The 13,240-nt window shown below is 31.6% G+C and overlaps 1 long non-coding RNA gene across 1 annotated transcript; it reads right to left on the bottom strand.

Annotated features, from left to right (window-relative positions):
• Positions 1–5,953: 5,953 nt before the first annotated feature.
• Positions 5,954–11,001, bottom strand: LOC143065409 (uncharacterized). Its single transcript, XR_012975466.1, has 3 exons — positions 10,898–11,001; positions 10,506–10,545; positions 5,954–6,022 (listed from the first exon to the last, which is right to left on the bottom strand). It is a non-coding gene; the product is annotated as an uncharacterized LOC143065409 (long non-coding RNA).
• Between the last annotated feature and the right edge of the window lie 2,239 nt (positions 11,002–13,240).

The following is a 13,240-nucleotide window of genomic DNA, read 5'->3' as shown; positions in this document are numbered from 1 at the left end:
TGATCACATATAAGAATTTAAGTCAAATCGTTTAACATGAATTTGACAGATAATGTCCTTTTAATCACTGTATACCGTATCAACCACAATATGTTTAATGATCTTATATTCTTTTGTGTGAAACTGAGTAAAAATTATTCAATATAAAGACACATTTTTTTTTCATTTTGAATAGAGGGCTAATATAAATATACTTGCATAAATTCTTCCACTATTCGCAATTGCTGGAAAAGAAACTTGCTGTATAATAGCTCCATTCTTGTTGATTGAAACATCCTTATTGAAGAACACTTTTTTCTCCGTCCTAGTTCTTTTGTTTTCTGTGATGAAGTAGTCATAACTTACTATCAGTTTTGCTTTTTCCTTGGTGTGTTTTATCCGGCTGCCGTCAGATTTTTCTAGCTTGACCTACAATTATAATTAATGAATATAGATTAGGAAATATTCCAGTTTGACATTTTTTGTTATCAGACACATATATTGTTTTCAACAAGAGACTGTGAAGAGCCTGTGTCGTGCATTTGAATCATCTTGCAAAGTTGATCGATTGAGCATAATTTGTCGACGCTGTAAATGAAGAATACTGGTAGTTCAGATATAGCTCAAGCTTTGCAGTATGAATAACAAAGACAACCACAAAACAAACGTCAACGTTTGATACGTGGAATGAAAACACTGTTAGCATATGTGGTTCTTGTGAACAGTGGTTACAATCGGCATTCGATATTGTCTTGTTGTTATGTTAATTCTAACAAATGGAATTGTGCCCTTGAAATATTCTTCGTGTAGGCATCCGAAGAGATACCTTTATTTAGTTTTATGAATTAAGAAACCCTCTTGTTAGTCAAAATTGTAGTTAATTGAACCCGTTATTTTTCTTCAACCTTTTTTTTTCCTGTGGTCGTGTCAATAATAAAAAAAATCTGTTTAACTACTTTCTGGGCCATAAATAATTGTATATATTGTTATATCTTAATTTGTTAGCAAAATCAGAAAAGTGTGATATCTTTCCAGTATTCCAGGTTTATACGCGCGTCTGGCGTATTAAATTATAATCCTGGTAACTTTGATAACTATTTACACCACTGGGTCGATGCACCTGCTGGTGGACGTTTCGTCCCCGAGGGTATCACCAGCCAAGTAGTCAGCACTTCGGTGGTGACATGAATATCAATTATGGTCATTTTTATAAATTTCCTGTTTCAAAACTTTGAATTTTTAGAAAACTAAGGACTTTCTTATCCCAGGAATAGATAACTGAGCCGTATTTGGCACCACTTGTTTTGGAATTTTGGGTTCTAAATGCTCTTCAGCTTTGTACTTGTTTGTCTTTATTACTATTTCGATCTGAGTGTCACTGATGATTCATATGTCGACGATACGCGCGTCTGGCGTATTAAATTATAATCCTGGTAACTTTGATAACTTATTATATTAAGATATAAGACAATGAATGCATTTTACTTTTATGATCTTTTTTTGTCATGGCGGCCATGTTTATTAATTAATTAAAATATGAAAAAAATGAACTTGATACCATAATGATCATTCATTTTTGGTTTAGGAGGGATATTTATCTTCTGGTTGGGAAATCTGATTTTCCTCAAATCCGGAACAAATTTTTTTTATTTGGTATATTTCCAACTTTTTTAGGATAACAGTTAAGATATAAATATACACTTTTACCAGGGTAAACATATATTAATTCATAATTAATTAAAATCTGCACGTCTCTAAGAATTTGCTTTAGGAACCTCGATATTTGCTAGTGCAAAACAACAAAAGACTAATCATCTTGAAATTGCAGTTTAGGAATAATATCCATAAGTGAAATAAAGTTCTTGCATCTGTTATAATGATATGATAATTTTTGTCATTGAGAAAAATCTGTTCCTTGCAAAATTTGATGAAAGATAAGTCTAGCTTGCCCGTGCACGAGTAGACAACCATATGATTAACGTTGTCTTTGTTTCTATATTCAACTTACTATTATGGTATATGTTAATCCAGGTTTGAAGGTTGAAGGGATACCAGGAGAAAATCTTGCCTTCCAGGGATCGCTTTCGAAACGAAAGTCCTCAGTATCGTTAGCCTCTTTTCCAGTTATTGTCTCGTTTACTTTCGCAAATATTCTGTAATATTCTCCAAACTGAGGATATAAATCCCATGTAGAAATCCTTACGTCAACCTTTCCATGTATCTGTCAAAACAAATATTCATCAAGTTGTAAATCATTTCGATGAACAATTTGCAAGAAAAAAAATGTTAATATCTTCAGATTTTTTTCCTTTTTGTTTTTGGCCCCAACCAATTTATTCATAATCATATCTATTTTTAAATTTACTTCGCTATTTCGCTCAAAATAGATAAATATCATTTATGAAATGTTACCTTGCTATTTCGTTCCTGTGAAAATATATTTTGTAAACTGTTACATTGTAAGTGCATTCAATATAGGAATAGTTTGTGAAATGTTACCCTGATACTTCGATGCAGATGATATATTTTGTTACCTTTATGTTTCATTTCAGTAAGATCTTTCTTATGTAAAATGTCACCTTGTTACTTCGTTCCGGATATATATATTTTGTAAACTGTTACCTTAGCTTCTTGTTATATTTATATATTATTTGTGAAATTTACCTTTATTTATCGTTCCAGATAGATATATATTGTACACTATTAGCTTGATATATTGATCAAAAAAGATATTTTAATTGAATTCTTACCTTGGTATTTCGTTCCAGACATATACTCTTTTGTGAAATATAACGATCCAAACAAATATCCTTTTTGAAATGATACATTGGTTTTTTGTTCAAAATAGTGATTTTTCAGAAACTGCGTCCATGATATATCGCTCCAGATAGATATCTTTTGAGAAAAATTACCTTAATATTTCGTTTCAGATAGATATCTTTTGAGAGAAAAAAAACCTTGATATATCGCTCCAGATAGATATCTTTTGAGAAAAACAACCTTAATATTTCGTTTCAGATAGATATCTTTTGTTAAAACTGTTGTTTTTGTGTTTCGTTCTAAAAACACGTGTTTTGTAAAATGTGACATTGATTTTTGTGCAAGGTATATACATTTTGTTATCTTGATATTTCGTTCTAAGTATATCTTTTTTAAATGTTACTTTGACATATCGTTTCATTGATATTTTGTTCCAAAAAGATATCTTTTGTGAAATGTTCCTTTTATAATTCGTTTCAGATAGATATCTTTTGTGAAACATTACTTTGATATTTCGTTCGAGATAGATTACTTTTGTAAATGGTACCTTAGCGATTCGTTCCAGATGGATATCTTTTGTAAAATATTAGTTTTATATTTCATTCCGGATAGATATATTTGTGAAATGCTCCCTTGATGTTTCGTTCTAGATAGATATTTTTTGTGAAATGTTTCCTTGATGTTTCGTTCAAGATAGTTATCATTTGTGGAATGTTACAATGATATTTTGTTCCCGGTAGATATCTTTTGTGAAATATTTCTTCGATATTTCGTTCCAGATAAAAAAAAATGTGAATGTTACCTTGATATTCCTTTCCAGATAGATATCTTTTACCCAACTATAAGAGCTTTTGATTTGTATAACAGCGATGCCTTCAACAGGCTTTCCAAAAGTGTATCTGTAACGATAAATCATGATTGTGAGAGAGCGCACAATGTGGGTTCTCACCTCCTTACAAATAATATGTGTGCTTTATTACAGTGCAGAAAATACCATCCCATAAATTACTCTAATGTTAATTCAAATAAAGAAATCGCAAATAAAAGTAAAACATTCAGTTTTAACTTTATTAAATTCACAAAGGTTTCGAAAATAGACAAGAGAAAAAAATTGGTAATGTTTAATAAGACATAAAGAGTTACATGAATTTAATCTAAATAAAAAAAAATATAAAGATTATATCTTAAAGTTGTTTTTACCTTATAAACTATGAGGCAACTACGGGTTTGTTCTTCAGTTTATTTCTTAATTATTTTTCTGTTTGCCTTCTATATCTCTTTTTTCATTAAAAGTATGAGTGAGTGTTTTAAATAATTGTATATTCGATCAATCGTTTAAATCCTTTCAAATAATAGAATTAAAGCTGAAACGTACAATTTCAAATATAAATTATGCACACTACATTTCCATATTTTAATACTAATTGTAGGGTAAATTTGTAATGTTTAAATAACAATTTACAATAAAATTTATGTAAGACGCTAAAATATATATATGTTACAGTGAATTTGTATAATCAGTGATTATGTAGAATACCTGAAATTTTCAGGGATTATGTAGAATCACTGGCTAGTTTAGGGATTATATATAATCACTAAAATTTTCAGGGATTATGTATAATCACTAGAAAAAACGCCAGGAATTCTACATAATAACTGAAATGAAGAAATAGTTTTATTTATAAAGAAAATGAATAAAAGTAAAATAATTTATTCTATAAAATCACATAAAAACATCATTATAAAGAAACATAAATTGTAAAATGTTAAGCACAATATATAAAAATGATAACCCCATTTTTTTTAAAATGTTAGGCAGACTATATCAAAGTGTGAAACACAATACATTGAAATAATATGCATCTATGGGTTTTCAGACTTTTTTGAACAATTGCCATTATGTTTTTTTAGTTTCCCATTCCTTTTTTACCCAGTGGAATTGCTATGAGAATTTTACACCAAAGGCAAGCTTCCTCTAAAATTTTGTTCTATTTGTCAATCCTAAGTTCTGCCTGTTTTTCTATACATTTAGATGCCCTATTTCTCACAGTTTAAATTTCTTGTTCATTTGAACAAAAATAAAACACAAAATAGATGTTCCATAATCTTCTTCACCATTTGCTTTACATGTATCACAAACAACATGCTTTGTGGTTTTACAAATAGAGCATGAATATGCATTTGACGCTGACCGGCTTTTAATAAACAAACAATACATGTAAAGCTATCGCTATTATTAATTTTTGAAGTCTATAATGTTGATATTATTGATTTTGAAGTCTTCAACTTTATCTCGAAACTCTGTGTTGGTTATATCTTTTAGATCATCCTCTGTGTTTAAAAGAAAAATTATTTCATCTGGCAAGGAATATGAAATAAAAAAAATATAATTTGTCTGTATTAATTTTTTTTTATCAAACAAAGGATCATTAAATTATTCATAATCCCTGAAATCATATTAGGGAATTTGTAGAATAATTATTAAAATGTTCAGTGATTATGTAAAATAACTGTTAATTTCAGGGATTATGTATAATTACTAATGATTTAAGTGATTCTACATATTCCCTGAAAAATCAGGGATTCTACATAATCCCTGATTATACAAATTCACTGTAACATATACTCTATTAGGATAAAAATGAAAATAACGAGAATGCGAACAGTAAATGTATGCGCATGTGTAAAACATATGTTGTGTTAATTAGAACACGGCTTTGTTTCAAAAGCGAAATAAGGACTTCTTATAAGAATGAGGGACATAAATAAAAATATCTTTATTTTTAAAATATTTCTAATTTCTAACTGTGTCATGTTGTCGCATGTTGATCATTCATATATACCGTTTTTACCAAACATAGTAGTTTTCGTTTGTTTGTGTAATTTATACGTGTTTCTCGTTTCTCGTTTTTTATATAGATTAGACCGTTGGTTTTCCCGTTTGAATGGTTTTACACTAGTAATTTTGGGGCCCTTTATAGTTTATTGTTCGGTGCGAGCCAAGGCCCCGTGTTGAAGGCCGTACATTGACCTATAATGGTTTACTTTTATAAATTGTTTTTTGGATGGAGCGTTGTCTAATTGGCACTCACACCACATCTTCCTATATCTATGACTATTTCTAAGTAGCTATTTTTATCTAGTGCTTTTTTAATGTATCCAACAGAAGCTTAAAAGAATATGTGTTTCATGACTTACATTGCTGTTACTCTTATGACAAAGTCATTGTCTTCCTGTAGGGGTGGATTAAGTAGTGAAACTTTTACTTCAAACTTTGGTAGCTCTAAAAGTTAAATAGATCATTCAGAATTGAAATAAATTGTTTCAGCAATATATTACGCCTTTTATCAATCGATCAATACTCAATTGTGTATTCACTTAAACATTAAATGAACGATTTTCGTTGTTTTGTCAATAAAGCAAAAGGTAAGTTTTTTTATCTTATACCTTTTTTGGAAAGAAAAAATACCACATATAGGCTTTATTAATGTTTTGCTTTTAAACGATACTACGTCACTTTTCCTGGCATCAAGAACAAAATGCAATAAACAGACGAAATTAAATAAATCAGTTTATTAAAAAGGAATCAACATCCATCATCTGGTTTTCAGCAATAACATTGATTTCAATCACCAAACCTACACACTGTTCCTTAATTTTTGCAAATATTATTACGTTGTAATTTTTCATCGTTTAGTATTATAACAATAAGTAGGTGTGGTATTCCTGACTATGAGACAACTGTCTACTAAAGTCAAATATTGTCGAAGTAAACAACTTTACGTGCTTTAACTCATACTTTATAGTCAGCTATAAAAGGCTCCGGAATAAAATAAAAATGAGTCAATTAAAAAGAAAAGCCGGTTATCCTGTCTCACATGACAAAGTTTGCCATAATCTTCATATGTATCTTATTAACGGATTTATAAGATTTGTACATCGGTAAAGTGTTGTTGACTTTTACATCACACAATGATTAACGGAAAACAAATATACATATTTGTGTTTGATTTTATTGTGCGTCAGTATTCCGGTTGTTTTCTTCTTATAGTTGATGAGTTTCCCTCGGTTTTAGTTTGTTACACGGACTTGTTTTTCTCTCAATCGATTTGTGACTTAAGAGCATCGGTATACTACTATTGCCTTTAAATATAACAGACAGCAATCAACGACCAATGGCATCGTGTTCATAAATAAACTCATCCTAGATATCAGGCCAAAAGTTTGTATATACGCCAGACGCGTGTATCGTCTACAAAATACTCATCAGTGACGCTCGAATCCCAAAAAGTTAAAAAAAAAAAAAAAAAAAAAAAAAGCCAAATTAAGTACGAAGTTGAAGAGCGTTGAGGGCCAAAATTCCTAAAAGTTTTGCCTAATCCAGCTAAGGTAATCTATGCCTGAGGTAGAAAAGCCTTAGTATTAAAAAACTTCTAAATTTTGTAAACAGTTAATTTATAAATATAACCATATCAATGATAATTCATGTCAGCACAAAAATTGCTGACTACTGGGCTGGTCATACCCTCGGGGAAATAAATCTCCACCAGCAGTGGTATATTTATAACGTATTTAAGGCATTAGTTTATAATAGTTTTGAACAATATTTCCTGTAATTAATATGTAGAAATGGAGGATTAGAAATAAGTTGATATGTTGAATAGTATTTGATACTGCTGTACATTTTTTTTCTGTTATTTATAAGCCTATTATGTAACACAAGAAATGATATAATGAATTATTAAATGGTACTTTACATAAGTCTACTTAAGAATCAACAAATCTTTCTAAAATAATATGTTGACGAATTTTGATATTCCTAAAAAATGAAGATTTGAACTCCCTTAGCCAAAGTAAACCTTTGAAGGATTTGGGTATTTTTTTTTCAATTTTTTGTTTGTTATATAACTCTTCAAATATTAGACTTTGAACATTCCTGATGAAGATAAATCCATTCAACTTGTTTCGGACACATAGGATAGGGGTGTTGTTTCCATTTTGAAATAGGTCTACATAGGAATCATGTGGTTACGTGAATTTTATAACATGAAATGCAACAGTTAAATTTGGTACAAAATGTATATATGAGAAGGTCCAGAGCTAAATGGATTTGATGTGATAACAGCCGTTGGTGTCATATTTAATGTCACGTTGACGACTTCAATACAATGGTCTTTCTGCAAATAGATCTGGATCAATATGAATATGAGGAATTAAGAGGGTGTCCATGGAAAAACCAAGCAGTTAAATAAAATTTAACTTTGAGAAAGAATGAATTTGTGATACGAAATAGATGAAAAAAAATTGTTGCATTGTTAGTGAACTTTAAAATCATTTTCTGAGCCGTCCACTGTTGATTCAAAAATATTTATGACATATATATCCTTTGTAGGATATAAACATTGCATTGGAACCACAAATTCAGTGGGGAAAAAATTATGTTGTGCCACCCATATCATAGGACTTGCCTGATATTTACTTGGACAGCCTCTTAACATCTATGTATGAACCATGGTTTTATTTTGAATTTGACATTCGATTATGTTTAGAGTTAACGTTAACGTAGAAAAGATATACAGCAAAGCGGATACTTTTCACTATGCAGGAAACTTAAATGCCCTTCCTGAATATCTATGATGGGTGAGATGGGCATGTTTAGGATGGATAATTACCCTTCCTGAATATCTATGATGGGTGAGATGGGCATGTTTAGGATGGATTATTACCCTTCCTGAATATCTATAATGGGTGAGATGGGCATGTTTAGGATGGATAATTGCCCTTCCGGAATATCTATGATGGATGAGATGGCATGTTTAGGATGGATTATTGCCCTTCCTGAATATCTATGATGGGTGAGATGGGCATGTTTGGGATGGATTATTACCCTTCCTGAATATCTATGATGGGTGAGATGGGCATGTTTTGGATGGACTTTTACCCTTCCTGAATATCTATGATGGGTGAGATGGGCATGTTTAGGATGGATTATTACCCTTCCTGAATATCTATGATGGGTGAGATGGGCATGTTTATGATGGATTATTGCCCTTCCTGAATATCTATGATAGGTGAGATGGGCATGTTTATGATGGATTATTGTCCTTCTTGAATATCTATGATGGGTGAGATAGGCATGTTTAGGATGGATTATTACCCTTCCTAAATATCTATGATGGGTGAGATGGCATATTTAGGATGGATAATTACCTTCCGGCATATCTATGATAGGTGAGATGGGCATGTTTAGGATGGATAATTGCCCTTCCTAAATATCTATGATAGGTGAGATGGGCATGTTTAGGATGGATTATTGCCCTTCCTGAATATCTATGATGGGTGAGATGGGCATGTTTATGATGGATTATTGCCCTTTCCTGAATATCTATGATAGGTGAGATGGGCATGTTTAGGATGAATTATTGCCCCCTGAATATCTATGATAGGTGAGATGGGCATGTTTAGGATGGATTATTGCCCTTCCTGAATATCTATGATAGGTGAGATGGGCATGTTTAGGATGGATTATTGCCCTTCCTGAATATCTATGATGGGTGAGATGGGCATGTTTAGGATGGATTATTACCCTTCCTGAATATCTATGATGGGTGAGATGGGCATGTTTATGATGGATTATTGCCCTTCCTGAATATCTATGATAGGTGAGATGGGCATGTTTATGATGGATTATTGCCCTTCCTGAATATCTATGATAGGTGAGATGGGCATGTTTAGGATGGATTATTACCCTTCCTGAATATCTATGATGGGTGAGATGGGCATGTTTATGATGGATTATTGCCCTTCCTGAATATCTATGATGGGTGAGATGGGCATGTTTAGGATGAATTATTGCCCTTCCTGAATATCTATGATGGGTGGGATGGGCATGTTTAGGATGGATTATTGCCCTTCCTGAATATCTATGATAGGTGAGATGGGCATGTTTAGGATGGATTATTGCCCTTCCTGAATATCTATGATGGGTGAGATGGGCATGTTTAGGATGGATTATTACCCTTCCTGAATATCTATGATGGGTGAGATGGGCATGTTTATGATGAATTATTGCCCTTCCTGAATATCTATGATGGGTGAGATGGGCATGTTTAGGATGGATTATTGCCCTTCCTGAATATCTATGGTAGGTGAGATGGGCATGTTTATGATGGATTATAGATGATGCGTGTTCTTCGTTTGATTTTATTTGGGGTTCATAATTTGTTGTGCGTCCAAGGCAACTTTTGATTCTAACCTGAATAAATCACTTTTTGTCAAAAAGAATCGTGTATCAAGTATGGTTTTGGGTAAAAATGCTGAAAATAATACATAATGATGACAATAAGATAAAAGTGATATTTTGCTAGAAATCACCGTTTCACAGATGATATCGGATATGCTCATCATGTCGTAACTACAATACCCTCCCTTATTTCACGAATGTGATCTACCGAATTAGACTATTTACCGGATTTGTAATAACATAAGCATCATGACGGGTGCCACATGTGGAGCAGGATCTGCTTACCCTTCCGGAGCACATGAGATCACCCCCAGTTTATTGTGGGGTTCGTGTTGCTTAGTCTTTAGTTTTCTATGTTGTGTCGTCTGTACTATTATTGGTCTGTTTGTCTTTTTATTTTTTCGCCATTGCGTTGTCAGTATATTTTTGATTTATGAATTTGACTGTCCCTCTGGTATCATTTGACCCTCTTTCCAGTATCTGAAGATGTGTTAAAGATAGTACAATGTATAAATAACCTTACCGTACTCCTCAACAGCAAACGTTTTTGTTTCTTTTGATCCCTGTGAAAATAGTTTGTTTTAGATATATTATGATTGCTTCAAGTACCACTAAAACAAATGTTTGAACAAAACATTGAGTTCGACATCTCTCGTATATTGACACTGTACAATGTGTATACTTATATGATTAATTTTTAAAATATTCGAGCTTCTTATGTAAACAGAATAATTCTTCATAAACGTCGATTGTTCAAAAGAATATGCAGAATTCTTAAATGTCTGTATAACTGACTAATCTTTCTTGTGATCTTTTAAATATCCAACTGATCTGATGTTTTTTACGCATGGATGGTTTTCAAGACTTTATACAAAGTACATGATAGTGTATCCCAAAATTAGCCAAGGAACTTACAGACTGTGACACTTGTATCCGCCAATCACCAAGTTTCGTCACAGATGATAGTTGCAAAAATCCGCCAAAAACTCCATAATCGTCAGTCACTTTCAAATATTGTTTTACACGATTTCCCAAAGTATCCTGGAAAGAATATACAAAAATGCATCTAATAACATTTAATGATCAATGTACAATTTTTATTTGTACGTAGAACAGGTTCATAAAGAATACCTTAGTAGTAATCACATTCGTAGATCTATGATGAATAGTAATTTATAACTATTATAACATCTGGCAATCGGTATGATTGCTATACTTTGAATTAACCTCCATTTATGACGGTCGAGATCAAAAGTTTGAGGGCCCAAGTATCAAATTGAGTCAAGAGTAGTTTACCAATGATCAAATCTTTTTTTCATGAGAAATTTTCAAGGCATCTTACATTCATAAATGTATTATCGAATTTACACTGATTGGAAAGCCAAACTAGTTAGGCAAACAATAATAGTGCTCGTCATGCTCAGATGTCAGAAAATATCCCATTTTTTATTATTATTGTAGGATGTTATTTTATTTCGATTTGATAAGTGATATTCACAACAGTTCATAGATAGACCATTTCAAAGTCGACTTTTTCAAAATGCCATAAATGATAACACCACGGTGTTTAGTAAATGTTTTGCAATGTCGGATTGCTTATTCAAAGATTATAATTGATGGGATTGTTTTAATATCTTCAACCCTTTTTAATTAAAACTATTTTAAGGTTAGTGTACACAACAGTATAAAATGCTCTCGTATGTTATAAACACATGCTATAGAAAAAAGACAAAAATAATGAACCTATCTAAAAAAAGAATATGAATATATAATCATAGTTATTATAAAAGTTTAAGTTCATAAGACAGATCTATGGACAAGGGCAAATGCAATTTATTGGAAATTAGCGAAAAATAAAAGTTCTAATCTGTTTCAAATAAATCAAGAAATTTGATATACATGATGATTTTATCAAAACCGTCATTGAACATTTTGAACTTTTTGTACACGAAAAGCTATATGTTGATATGATCCTGGGCCCGTATGCATAAAGCTACTAAAGTTAAGATTTTCCTTAGTAAACACTTAAGTTAAGGAAACTCTGTCCTTTTTATCTAAGTGGTATGCATAAAAAATCTTAAACGAAGTATTTCCTCAGTAAAATCTTAGTTGTGTTAAGTCACGCCCACAAAACTTAAGTGGTATGCATAAAACTCCTTATACTTAGGAAACGCCTAAGATAATACTTAAGTCTAAGGTACCTATAGATCTACCTTAAATTTTCAAAAATAGTTAAAAATCAGTCGAAAGTATGCGGGTTTTTAGAACATTAATAGGTTACTTACAATTTAATTGATAAATAACTATATCAGTAATAAAATACTTAGTGTTCGTTTATTTATTGCGAAATATTAATGATCATCGTGATGTTCTTCAAATCACGTATAATCAACAAATCAAGAGATAACAGTGGGTAGTTATATATTCTATTCCCAATCTCGTTGTTATGTATACCGAAAAGTACTCAGTTTTTACACTCGTGTAATTCATGGTACTATTTTTCTTTTGTTTACTCTGTACGTGCACGTTTTTTTTAATTGTTATAATACACCGCGTGGTATAAATTGTAACCGTTAGTTTAAACAGTATCAAAGAATGAAGAGAGAGCATGCAAAACCACATTTCTATATAGTGTCAGTCTGTGTGGTGGCGGGGGGGGGGGGGGGGGGTTGACGCATTTGAATTTTCAATTTAGTTATATTCTAAAGATGTAGGGCTGGCATACCCTAAAAAAATCACTTACAGGGACAACATCGAAAAGTTTTAAGACTTACCAAGAGGTTGATTTCTTTCATAAAGGGGGAGCATGGACCTCCATTTTGTTGACACAATTAGGTTGATTGTTTAGAATCACTGTTACGACAGTCAGAAGTCCACACTGCTACACCCCATGGAATTCGACGTTTATATAAGGTATTTATAATACCTTACTTGTATTAATTTTTTTTCTTCATATTTCCTTATATATTCAGTGAGAAATATTGCTAAGTACGTAAAGGTGTGGAGAATATACTTACTGTAATAATTGGTTTTAGTAAAGATTGTAGGATTTAGTTTGTATATAGATTTCTGCATGGAAAAAAATCTACCCTCCACCTTTTTTTGGTAAAAAGGAAGTGATAAAAATGTTAGTTTCACCTCAAAATAGTTTTTTTATAACCATAAGCAAATGTAAGCAAGGGGTTTGGAAAGGAAGATGGCAGCGCATAATCAGCTGAACGATAAAGTAAAAATTTTATTGAAAAAAGTGATTTGTAA

The sequence above is a fragment of the Mytilus galloprovincialis genome, chromosome 2 (genome assembly GCF_965363235.1).
Source record: "Mytilus galloprovincialis chromosome 2, xbMytGall1.hap1.1, whole genome shotgun sequence".
Taxonomy (NCBI): domain Eukaryota; kingdom Metazoa; phylum Mollusca; class Bivalvia; order Mytilida; family Mytilidae; genus Mytilus; species Mytilus galloprovincialis.
Note: the sequence above shows the minus strand (reverse complement) of the source record. Positions and strands in the feature narration are given on the sequence as shown.